We start from the raw sequence: 12,373 nt of genomic DNA, 5'->3' as shown, positions 1-12,373 counted from the left end.
TATAGAAGTTTATGTATAAATCATCTTTATGCTATAAAGTTAGTTATAAAAAATCTTTAAGTAACCACTTTCATAAGAATTCGACACAAGAATCTCATAAGCATAAAGAAAGATTATTCGGGAACAAAGACGTGTTTCTTTATATATAAAGGCAAATAAAGTACATATATCGGAAAGATATCACCTGAACACCTTCAGCAGGCTCCAAGCAAGCTTCCTCCCGGATTCGTTCCAGCCTCAAGCCTCCAACAAGAGCTCCTTCCAAGTCCTACTCAATGATGATGTCAAGGATGAATGATCACCAATACACATGGAAACAAGGGTTTCCTATGCAAGATGGGGGAAGTGCAGAATGCACCAAGGACTTCAGACCTGGTCTAAGGGAAAAATCTCAGCATAATAATCTTGCTCTCCTTTCTCTCTCCCCTTGGCCTTCCCTTTGATGTCTTTTTATACCCTCTCCAAAGTAGTTTTTTAGTTAGGAGTTGGTTGGGAACAGTTGGGCCACGGGCACTAACAGGTGATCCAGCAGGTAAACCCGCGATCACCGCCCGAAAAAGAGGAAATTATATTTTTTTAAGTGTTTTAATAGATACACGCGGGTTGGGTATGACATACCCGCGTGTACACGCGTTTAACACAGGGCAAAGTCGCGTATAGGGAATAAAACACTGTTTTTTAAATTTTTGGACCAGGTCTGGAAGGAGGGGTTGCCCTAGGCCATAAGTGGAGCATCACAAACCATAAGGGTGAGATTTGGAGCTATAACAGATGCCCCCTAATGTATGAGGTCAGAAAGGGAACATGATGGCCGAAATATATTAAGTAAGTACAAGGAAAGGAACTCTGCCGAAAAACCGAGGAGGACTTCACCAGAATTCAGCCTGCCAAGCCACCGAAAGGAGATCAGAAAGAAACACTGTCTGAGGCGGGCATACCCATGCTCAGGAAAAGTAAAGCATGTCCGCATATCAAGTACAAGCGGATCCACTAAGTATACAAGTATAAATGACTGTAAAATACATAATGGATCATCTGATCATAATGAGTAAGTACATGTCTGAATATCACATATAAAACTGTCAATGATGCTGAAAGATGCAACGGATCACTGAAATCAAAGACTGATCCCATAAGGTACCAACTGAACATGATGGAATAGGATGGTACTACACTGCAAACTCAGGTGCCAGCATATAGAATGTCGCCATGACTGACTGCAACATGTAAGGTGGAGTGGTATCAACTAGCAGCAACAGGAGCAACTGTCAAGTGAACCAATGAATGCTGATACAACCTGAGGTCTTCACCGACCGCCGTGGTACATTTCTACACCATGGGAATAAATGATCTGAAGTCGACCATGTGAGAAATCGTTTGATTACCGGTCATTGATGTATACCGTTAACAAACGCGAGACTACTCACCGATAATGATAATGAGCGTCAAGGTACCCAGTACAATCTAACAAGTGTGAATAGATGAGCTGAAGTCGAACACCTGTAAGAATCTATCAATCAGGAGACAATGATGGTTTCCCACTGTCGATAGCGAGGAATCTGCCACTAATGACTGCAAACCCCAAGGTACTGCCAAATGGACTCTAGATCTTTGCCCCAGAGCAATGAGTCGGAGTCGATAGGGAAAGATCCGCTAGAAGGAAGGCATTAAGGCATCCTCCATCAATCTAGCGCGAGTGTAACCCGTAGGCCAATAATGTGGAAGGAATCGGACGAAAAAGATGTAGTAACCCAACCGAAGTACGTTTCCGGCGTACACAAGATGTGGCTAGCGCACGGCAGAAACCCTCTGAACCAACCAATAATGAAAGCTGACACAGAGGCGAGGTATCCACCAATAGGGTCAAATGGAAACCAAGGTACTGCACAAATCCCAATGTGTGATAATGTATGCTGATGTCGAACACAAGGGAAACCACTCAGTCAAAGACCCATGATACTGATCGATGCTGAGCACAAGGTGACCTATCAATAATGAAAATAGGGCCAGGGTGCGGTCTCTAGGTCTGCCCTCAGAGCAATGTGTCGTCGTCGATAAGGACAAGACCCGCCAGCAAGAAGTCAATGGGGACCTTCTCAAACCGGCACGAGTGAAGGACCAATATAACTGATGTGATGATAGACATGACACTGACAACCAGGGATGGCCGACTGAAAAATGAGTCAAGAGACACCGCAGAAAGGCCGACTCAGGCTAACTTCCCTTGAACAAAAGCACGACTCAATGTGACTATGTGGCAGCATATAATGAATCTGTATAAGTTCGTCATGCAGGAGGCACGAACGAACCCTCCATATGATTGGAAGAGATAACCAATCGGGGGAGAACTGACTCGATAACAAGGTTATGGCTTACCTAAGTCAAACTAAATCCCACCCATGCGGAGGAGACTTTGTTTTGAGTGCTTTGTTCAAGGGCGACACGACTGACTCTAGCTGCCAACAATAAATGGAAATAATGTCCCAACAGTTGTCGCTTAGCCAACCAAATCAACTTGCAGATAATCCTCAATCGTCAATCTTCTTTCATCATATCCGACAGTTCACAACGATTTTGGGTGAGCAACAAGCGAGAGGGATGCCCGCCCGATAAGGCAGTTTCCTTTCTCCTCCTCGCTGCTACGTGTCACCTAATGAGTGGAATCGGGTGCCAATCCAAATTACCACTTACTTCTTGTGATCTCGCTCGAAATACCACCTTTCACTTTCAAATCCGTCGATGTGACATCAATTCCTCTATCTCTGTGTTATGATCCTATCCATTGATCATATCGATCCAACGACCCCATATCCCACTTCCCACTAGTCACCCGGGGAGGAAATTTGTTGGCTCTATCAATATCTTTTGACAGTCAGACAGTTGAACTGAAATAACAGAATATAAGGCCGAAGGGGGAAAAACAACAACACGATGCAGCCGAACCAAGAGAAATGGTCATGGAACGTCACTGGCATGAGCGAGCCACCTGATAGCGTGACAAAATTACCAGAATTTGGTTACTGTGTTGTTAGAAAAAGAGACCTCTGAGCTCATGTTTGTCTAGTTATGGCATCAAGTAGTTAAGAAGACAGAGGGGATAGATTAAGACATCTCGAGCCTTAGAGGGTTCGAGAGCATTGTAAAAAGCCTATAAAAGGTTGAAAGTTCGAAGTATCAAAGGTTCAACTTTTGGAGATCGTGGATACTCTATTCCTCCCAGCGTCTCATCTTCATTCTAGTAATACAAGCTTCTTTTGCTGTTACATGTTTAATCACCATCTTCTCCTTTGTTCTAAGCTTGCACTTGAATAGTTTATTCATGTTTTCTTCTGTATTGAATGCCAGATAACTGTCATCTTATATCTGCATTTATAAATTAGATTTGCAAGCTTCATTTACTTTCTGTAGCTAGCCATTCATATGTGTTTATGTATGTATCTGCTGGTACAGTTAGGATTCTCCATCTATTCATTGAATCTATAAACTATTGAGCACTAGTGGTCGAAAGCCTTGTCAAGCTGAGGGTGTTCATGCATGTTTGGAGTGAAAATAGAGTTGAAACAGTCATCTGACTTGATCCAAACCCTAATCCATTCCAATAGTTCATAGAACGATATTGAAGATTTATATGTTTCCAGGCATCTCCGAGCTAAAATCTAGGAGAGCTTCCTGGAGTGCTAACAGGGCCAATTGATCAACCATAAAAACAAAAGAAGTGCATCAGTGTGTGCATAGATTATTTGATAAAGTGGGTTGAGACAAAGGCAATCAAAGCAACAATTGAGCAGAAAGTGTCAGAATTTTTAAGAGAAAACATCTTCTACAAGTCTCAGTATCCAAGATAGGTAGTCACTGATCAAGGAGCACAATTCACATCCAATTTGATTGAAGATCTCATGAGGCAGCACCATATCAAGCACAAGACATCCATTGCCCATCACCCTCAAGAAAATGGGCAAGTAGAGGTCACAAACAAAGCATTAGAGAGCATCCTCACCAAGGTTGTTAGTAATAGCCGAAAATATTGGGCAGAGAAACTAGTAGAGGCCACTTGGGCCTACAACACCACTTGGAAAACTACCACTGGATTCACTCCATATGACTTGGTTTATGGGAAGAAGTCTTTGCTTTCTATTGAGTTTGAATATAACACTTTGAGAATGGAAGCTCATTTGGACTTAGATGTCACCACAACACAACAAGAAAGGATGCTCCAACGCTTAGATGAGTTTAGAATGTAAGTTATCCTACACACTAAATTCATACAACTGCAAAGGAAGGTCTGGCATGACAAGCATATCAAGGAAAATAATTTTCGAGAAGGGTATTGGGCCCTGTTATATGATTCTAGGTTCAAATATTTTAAAGGGAAGCTAATGACAAGATGGTTGGGTCCATACCTAGTAGAGAAGTTTCATGAAAATGGATATGCCCGGATCAGAACCATTGATGAGTGTTACACAGCAATTTGTCACCATCCCTATTACCCCTCACCCGCACACTGGAGGACTCATTCTAGGACCTGTGAGAAGTGACATGACCTGAAACCACTTGCATCATATTCCCCTAAGTATGAGCTTCATTTTCCCTGAAGACATCTCCTGCAAAATCTCCATGAAAACAGCTCTTTTTGCATTAGCGCGGGTCCTCAGTTCACTGCCCGCGCCAATGAGGGAAATCCTCTAAAAAGGGTGCGCTATTGGCGCTCTGTCTCAGAGTCGCACTCGCGCCAACTGAATTGAGTAAAGTTTTTAACCAACAAACTCCCGAAGGTTCTCTTCAACCCATTCACCAACTGAATCTATGTTGAGCTAGGATGGTTTGGCTTCGAATCTCCATAGAAAGGAAAGTGGTTTGCCACCTTTCATGGAAGTTTCCAAGTGATAAAGCCAATCCCATGAATAATGTGGTTGATCCTATCTCTTTCCTCTCTATCTATAAAAGCTTGCCTCTATGCCTTGAGCAAGCTAGTCATAGTCATAGTTACAGTAGTTCTGGTCCCAGCATAGTGATAGAGAGTTTGAAGCTGCAAGAGCCTTCTTTGCACCCATAAGGCCAAATCTAAGTAAGGAGATTCTTGTCACCCAAAGAGAGAGAGGCTTGTTCCTCATCCCAACAAGCTTTGCAAGACTTTTGTAGCTGACTACCCAGCCAAAGGAGGATTTGACGTCAGAACAATGGTTGTATTCTTCTTTGTTACTTATTAATAATAGATGACTATCATTATGGTTCCACTCTCATTGTCTTATGTTTGATGTTGAGTTATATCTTTTCTGACTGATATATAATTGCATCTACTAGATTTTATGCTTGTTTTCGTGTTGTTCTTTGCATGTGCAGGTGTCCAATCACGAAGATCGTGGGGATCGTGACCGGCCAAAGCAAAGGAACGAGGGCGACATCTCTTCTACGAACACTAGCGTTGGAATCCAAGTAGGTTCTCACCATCTACTTTGTATTTGCAATTAGGAACTTGCGTGATAGCATTGTTTGATTGTTGCTAGACCCGGTCTGGGCTAGTAGCGATCGCCTCTTTCCGCAGAGGGGATTTACCTCCACAACAATTTGGAGACTCCACTGGGTAGATCTTGTTGTTTGATTTGTAAACTTTAGACGGAGCCTGAAGTACGGCCAGGTAGCCTTCGAAATGCTATTGCTTTGCATTAGCGAAGTAGATCAACGCCACTTCAGTCAATCTCCGGTTTGGTTTACGGGCTAAACAACTTGGAGTTTGTCTTCTCTCTTTGGTTTTTCTTGCTTTGATTGCTTAGATAGCTTTCTGGGTTGGATTTCTTGCTGTTTCTTGCTTCCTGGTTTGCCTAGATACTATCTTCAAGCCCTGAGTCGCTTGCTTTTTGTTTTTGACTTAGCCAACTTGATTAGCGCGCTTTTTGGCCTTACAGTCGCGCCAATTGGCGTAAGTTGCTAAAAAACAACCCGCGCCAATCCCATAAAAGCGCGAGTTGCAGCCTGACAGTCGCGCCAGGCCTATCAACTTTTCCAGTTCACTTGTCTTCAAGCCCTCTGAGCTTGGTTTTGTATTTTGCCGCGTCTTTTTCAATTACTGGAGTGTGTTTGATCCTTGTTTGACTGGTTTTGGACCTTCATCCTTCGGGTGTTTGCCTCTTTCTATCGATTTCACTTTTAGCCCTAGGGCATCTAGTGGCTTTGTGCATCGAGCCTTCCGTAGGAGTCTTGGGTTCTTTGATCGTCCAGTCGACTTTGTGATTACTTTTGCATTTGCTCGGTAGTTGTTAAAGCCTTTTTCCAAGTGATTTGTTTCTTTTTCGCTTGGGTTTTTATTGGCTTCGTTTGGGCTTAGATCACATAGCTCATAGAAGTCTTTTTGCTTTCTTCTTGGTTTGAAGGACTGTTTTGGTGTTTTGGGGATTCGATTGTGTTCTCATTGAGTGAAATTGATCTTTTGCTCGATGTTACTATCTCTCAAAATTTGTTTAGTGCGCTTTGCCATTGAAAAGAAAAACGAATAATCTCTTTTGCGTTGCATTAGTTAATTGAAATTAGAAGCTTTTCATTGATTAAGTGATTTAAAACAAAGAAAAGTTTCGTTTATTTGTCATTAGCTACATTAGAGTGCTTCTTGATTGTGGTCATTTTGTTTGAAAAATTCTCAACTCTCTCGTAGTTAGTATTCATCGAACGAAATGATATTCTTTGGCATATAGCTTGCATTTAGGGAATTGTGAGAGATTACATACGGTAGGACCTGGAAATTGAAACTTAACTAAAGATCAACCATAAAATGAACTGAATGAACTTAAAAACGCATTGGAACATAACGCTCACTAATTAGAGGTCTAGGCTAGAGACGTGCTCCGGCGTCGTTAAACCTAGTCACTGTTGTTTCACACTACGGTTGGGTGATTCCTCCTTTTGTGACTCGATAGTGGTCTAGCACGGACTTGAGCTCCCACGTACCGTCGCGTATATAGGGGAGACCCCACTAGGTTATCATCCTTTATCCACAGGAAGCCGTGTCTGCCGCCTTACAAGCCGTAACGCACCGAACATAGCATTCGGGAAGATTGACTGCCGTACGGGAAGTCCTTGGTTTTCATATGACTGCTAAGGTGTATATGCAGTTTTACGGATTTGTTTGGTAAACCTTTTTGCCTAGTTCTCCAGAGTAGTCACTTTTGATCCTTTTCAGACTCCTTAAACGAAAAGGCTCATCTGATCATTTGTCACTTCGGGCTCACTAAACATTCGAAGGAGACTAGAGTCATCTTTTTGTCCTTTTCTCGACTCTTAAAACATGAAAAGGTCAAGTTGTGTCCTTGCGTCTTAAAATTTATTTGGCCGCGATTAACATTACCTGGTTAGATCTTGTTTGCGTTAGCTTGAGTAGGCTTCTTTTCGTTCTCAATGGCAACTTTTCCAGGGTTCACCAACCCAGGGATCCCCTCTGACGGGAACCCTGGTGATTTCGCTCCTTTTGGAAATGTTGGTGCTCCTTATATGGCAACGTTGTCCCTCCCAGGGTTAACTGTTGGGTTGCCAGTTTGGTTGTTCTCAACCTCGTTGGTCCATGTCGTCTCACCGTCTAGTCAATCCGTCCCTCCACCTGAACAACATCATGTTGATTCTAGGGTGGATCTCTCCCCTTCGACTCCTACTTCTACGTCCTCCTCTTCTACTTCGCCTGGTGAAAGTCTCGATTCGAGTAACCAGGTGGTTAAGAAGAAGAAGAAGAAGACGAAGAAGAAGAAGGCTCCCAAGGGAGAGGCTAAACGTCCAGCTCTTACTCCGAGTACACCTGAAGTCGGGCCATCTTCTGCTCCTCCGCGGAAGGTCAAATTTCCTTGTAGATTATGCAAAGGGGACCATCTTCTTCGTGATTGTCCTGGCATCCCCAGGGTCTTAGAAGTATGGTCTCGTGATCCGGCCCGCCCCTCATCGTCCACTGAGGCTCACGGCGATGTTCCCCTATCGACTCACAAAGGTAAGGAGAAAGGGAAGATTCGAATCCCCTGTAGACTTTGTGAAGGCAATCATCCCCTTCACCTTTGTCCGCTCATGGATAAAGCCTCCAGTGTTTTGGCAAGTCTTACAGCTCCTTCACCCCAACTACCCGTTGGATATCGACGTCTCTCTGCAGCTGCAGATCGTCCCCCTGCTGACAAAGAGATTGCTTCAAATTCTTCTCTTGTCCAGGCCCCTCTTCCCGAACCCGGCTGTCCCCAGCCTGTTCCAGACCAACCATTGGTCGGAAAGAGTGTCGACTCGAGTCCGCCGCTCGCTCACTCTGTTTCAGAAGAGAATCACGCCCATGTTCTTCTCGTCTCTTCAGATTCTCCTGAGTCCCGAAATGACTCTCCTAACCCAGCTGCTCCCGAAGGTTCTCCTTCGGTTCCTTTAGCACATGGGGGCAATCATACGATTCCCCCACCAAGTAGTCTGGTCGCTTCCTTTGATTGGAATCGCCTGATCATCGGTCGCCTTCCATCCCATATGCCTTTCCAGATCACAGTACATGCCTGTGCTAAGGCAGTACCTGGCACTGTTTTGGATGAAGGGGCGTCTGTCAGTCTTATGCCGTACACTACTTGGCAAGCTTTAGGTTCCCCGCAGCTTGGGCCAGTCACTCAGAATCTGTTGGCCTTCGACGGAGGAGCCTGTCCATCTCTAGGAGTTCTCTCAAAGTTCCCTATTACTTTGGGAGGCAAAACCGTCTATATAGACGTCTTGGTTACCCAAGGTGTTTTAGACTTTAGTCTTCTCCTTGGTCGCGACTATGTTTACGCCATGGGGGCCCTCGTTTCTTCGCTTTTCCGTGTGGTTTGCTTTCCGCACAATGGAAGAATTGTGACTATCGATCAAGTGTCATTCGTTAGTCCCTCGATGCCTCCTGCGCCGTTGTCGTCCCCTCCTAGTTTTCATCCACCAGTTGCATCTACCCCACCACAGATCAACTACGTGGCCACCTATCCCATGCCTGGATCCAGTGATGCCGCCATCGTGCATAGTGTCCTGGGGGCATTGGGCCCTAACTTCCAAGATGTTTCCCTTCCATCAGGAGTGACACTCTTGGGAGCCTCAACTTCCTCTTCATTATGGTGAAGTTTCATCGGAGCACAGTTCCTTGTCTTGTGTCAAGCTCGTTAAAAAATGAAACAAAGAGTCCAGAGCATAGTTCTTGATCTTGTGTCAAGCTCGTTAAAAAATGAAACAATTTCCCCTTTCCAATCACATCTTTCAATTAAGATCTCGTTAAGCTTCATTCCATCCACTTTGTTGAAGGCAATGAAGCTTTGGGGGCATGTACCTCGTTTTGCGTCATTATGTTGGGGGCATGCGAACTTATAACAAGCATAGTTTTTCGTTTCAAGCTTGTGTAAACATGAAACTGAATCCAAGCAAAGTTCTCCATGGTTCAAGCTTGTGTAAAAATGAACCCATACCCATTTTACATCTCGTGATTGCTGTCTTTATCTGCTAAATTCTGCTAGATGAGCCTTGGTTGTTTTCATTCCATCGTCGCCATCTCTTTGGCTGATCATATGCTTTCACTTGGTTGTTTTTCCTTTCCTGAGGAACCGCAGTGATGAGTGGTTTTATTAGCCAGCCTCTTGACCATTACATGTTTTGAGCAGTTCCACCATTACCGGAACCAATTGCTACCCTTTATACCACTCGTTCCTCTAGGATGAGTCTCCTTTAAGCTCTTTTCTGACTCGTAAAAGATGAAAAGATTGCCGAGTATTTTTCCCTTTTTGACTCGTTAAAGAGAATAAAAATGGAGGTCTGCTTTCAGCTCTTTTCCGACCGTCTAAATATGAAAAGATTTTTAATCAATGGAAAAAACCTGTGAGCAAATTTTGAAACCGACATTTCGGACTAGCTAGGTGAGTCCATCATCAGGGTAATGAGATCTGCATTTTGAGAAGAGAGAGTCTAGCCATTGTGAACCTATTAATAGAAGGATAGAGAGATAACTTTGGGCATGTGAGGTCGGCTAGATTTTCATATATTTAAATATAAATTAATTAAACTAATTTTTAATTTTGTTTTAAATTTTATTTTATTTTACTTTAATTGATCAACTTAAACCTAAATTAAAAATAAAATTAATCTGACCTAAATTAAAGATAAAATTAAAAACTGATTTAACCTAAATTAATATAACCTAAACTAACTTGAATTAAATTAATTATAACCTAAATTGATTTAACCTAAATTAATTTAACCTAACATACTTTACTTTAACCTAAATTAAATTAATATGACCTAAATTAAATTAAATTACTTTAATTTTATCTTAAATAAAATAATTTGACCTAAATTAATTTTATTTAGGTTAAATTAATTTAACCTAAAAATTTTTATTTTAATTTAAGTTAAATTAGTTAACCTAAATTAAAAATAAAATTCAAATTAATTTAACTTAAATTAATTTAAACTAAATTAAATTACTATGACTTAAATTAAAATGAATTAATTTCCTAAGATAAAGCTAAAATAAAATTAAAATTAATTTAAACTAAATTTTGAAATAAAATCAATTTAATTAATTAATTAATTAAATTAATTTTAAATTTAGATTGCCGAGTTATTCCTCTTGACTCGTTAAACGTAAATAAGAGGCGGTCATCTTTAAACTCTTTTCTGACCGTGTAAAGACGAAAAGATTGTCGGGCCCTTGTCGTTTCAAGCTCGATAACGGTTACGAAACGACGTGATGTTGATCGCTTTTTTACTTTTTCAGATCGATATCATTACTCATGAAAAGTACTCCTTGATCGTAATGGTCGGGCGGTTATTTCGAGCATTGTTTTCTACTTTTTCGGGCTCGAGAGACACAACTTTACGAAAAAGGACCCCCCTGGAGTTTACTTTTCTGCTGTCTTTTCAGACTCTCTAAACAGGAAAAGACGTCGAGTTCTTCCTTTGTCAGACTCGTTAAAACTTAATGACATCAGATTCCGTCGTAATGATGCCCACAAGCATATGCTATCCCCGTCAAGCTTGTTAAAAATAACTGGGGTACTCGCCAGAAATGGTGGGGAAAATGGATCCATAATCATTGTCGTGTCGGTAGTATGTCGCTCTTGAACATGGCACTAGTCTGCATTCGTGTCTGGGTGGGAACATCTCATCTTGTTTTACACTAGCCTCCGTGGGTTTGGGTGATCCTATTTGACCTCTCATCTGCCCATTGCCTTGTCACCATGACCTCTGCTCATTTGATGTCAGATACTGCCAAGTCCACTATCGTGCCGCCGATATGTTCAAGAGAAGTTGACCTCTGCAGAATTACAACCTCCCTCTGATACCTCACATAATTCTGAATCACCACAACATCTTTCCTCTGTCTCGTGTCAATGATGTGGGAAACATTATGGCCCACCTTTGATCAAGGTCACTTCCTGTCGACTTCAGCTCATTATCCAGGAAGCTGATCTAGAGACTCCCTTCGGTGCCTTGGAGCCTGCATGCCTCAATGGCAGGTTCTTTGTGTTCGACGAGAGGTTTTCATCATTGACCTCCAATCGAATGATTCTACGGGTGTTCGACACCAGCTCATTGATTCACACGCCGTAGATTGTACCTATAGTACCTTGAGGACCATTGTCATTATTGGTGGTACCTCTCGCGTCTGTTAACAGTTTTCATTATTGACTGGTAATCAGACGATGTTCATGCATGTTCGACTTCAACTCATGTATTCGCATGCTTGAACTTGTACTCTGTTCGGGTCGAGATGGAGCGCAAGACCCTGGATTTTGTCTATTGGGATCCAGGTTGCGATTTGTGGCTTATTATGATCATTACATGACTCATTCACTGGATGGCTGCGACCATGCCTGAGTCTATTTATCGATCCTCTCTGGATGGCTGCGTCCATACCTTGGATCTAGATCGTTATGTACTCTATTATGGATGGTTGCGCCCATACCACCTACATCATGTACTTGAGATATCAGTTGTACTTCTTTACGCAGGTTCTCCGGCGGCCGTGTTTTCAGTCACGCATGTTCTTGTAAAGCATTTCACCCCTCTCTCTCTCGGGCCTCATGCTTTAGGGGGCATCTGTTACACAGCAATTTGTCACCATCCCTGTTACCCCTCACCCGCACACTAGAGGACTCATTCCGGGACCTGTGAGAAGTGACATGACCTGAAACCACTTGCATCATATTCCTCTAAGTATGAGCTTCATTTGCCCTGAAGACATCTCCTGCAAAATCTCCATGAAAACAGCTCTTTTTGCATTAGCGCGGGTCCTCAGTTCACTGCCCGCGCCAATGAGGGAAATCCTCTAAAAAGGGCGCGCTATTGGCGCTCTGTCTCAGAGTCGCACTCGCGCCAACCGAATTGAGTAAAGTTTTTAACCAACAAACTCCCGAAGGTT

The sequence above is a fragment of the Pinus tabuliformis genome, chromosome 3_2, assembly GCF_031772625.1.
Source record: "Pinus tabuliformis cultivar Carrire ecotype Pingquan chromosome 3_2, CPIR1, whole genome shotgun sequence".
Taxonomy (NCBI): Eukaryota; Viridiplantae; Streptophyta; class Pinopsida; order Pinales; family Pinaceae; genus Pinus; species Pinus tabuliformis.
This window is presented reverse-complemented; position numbering follows the sequence as displayed.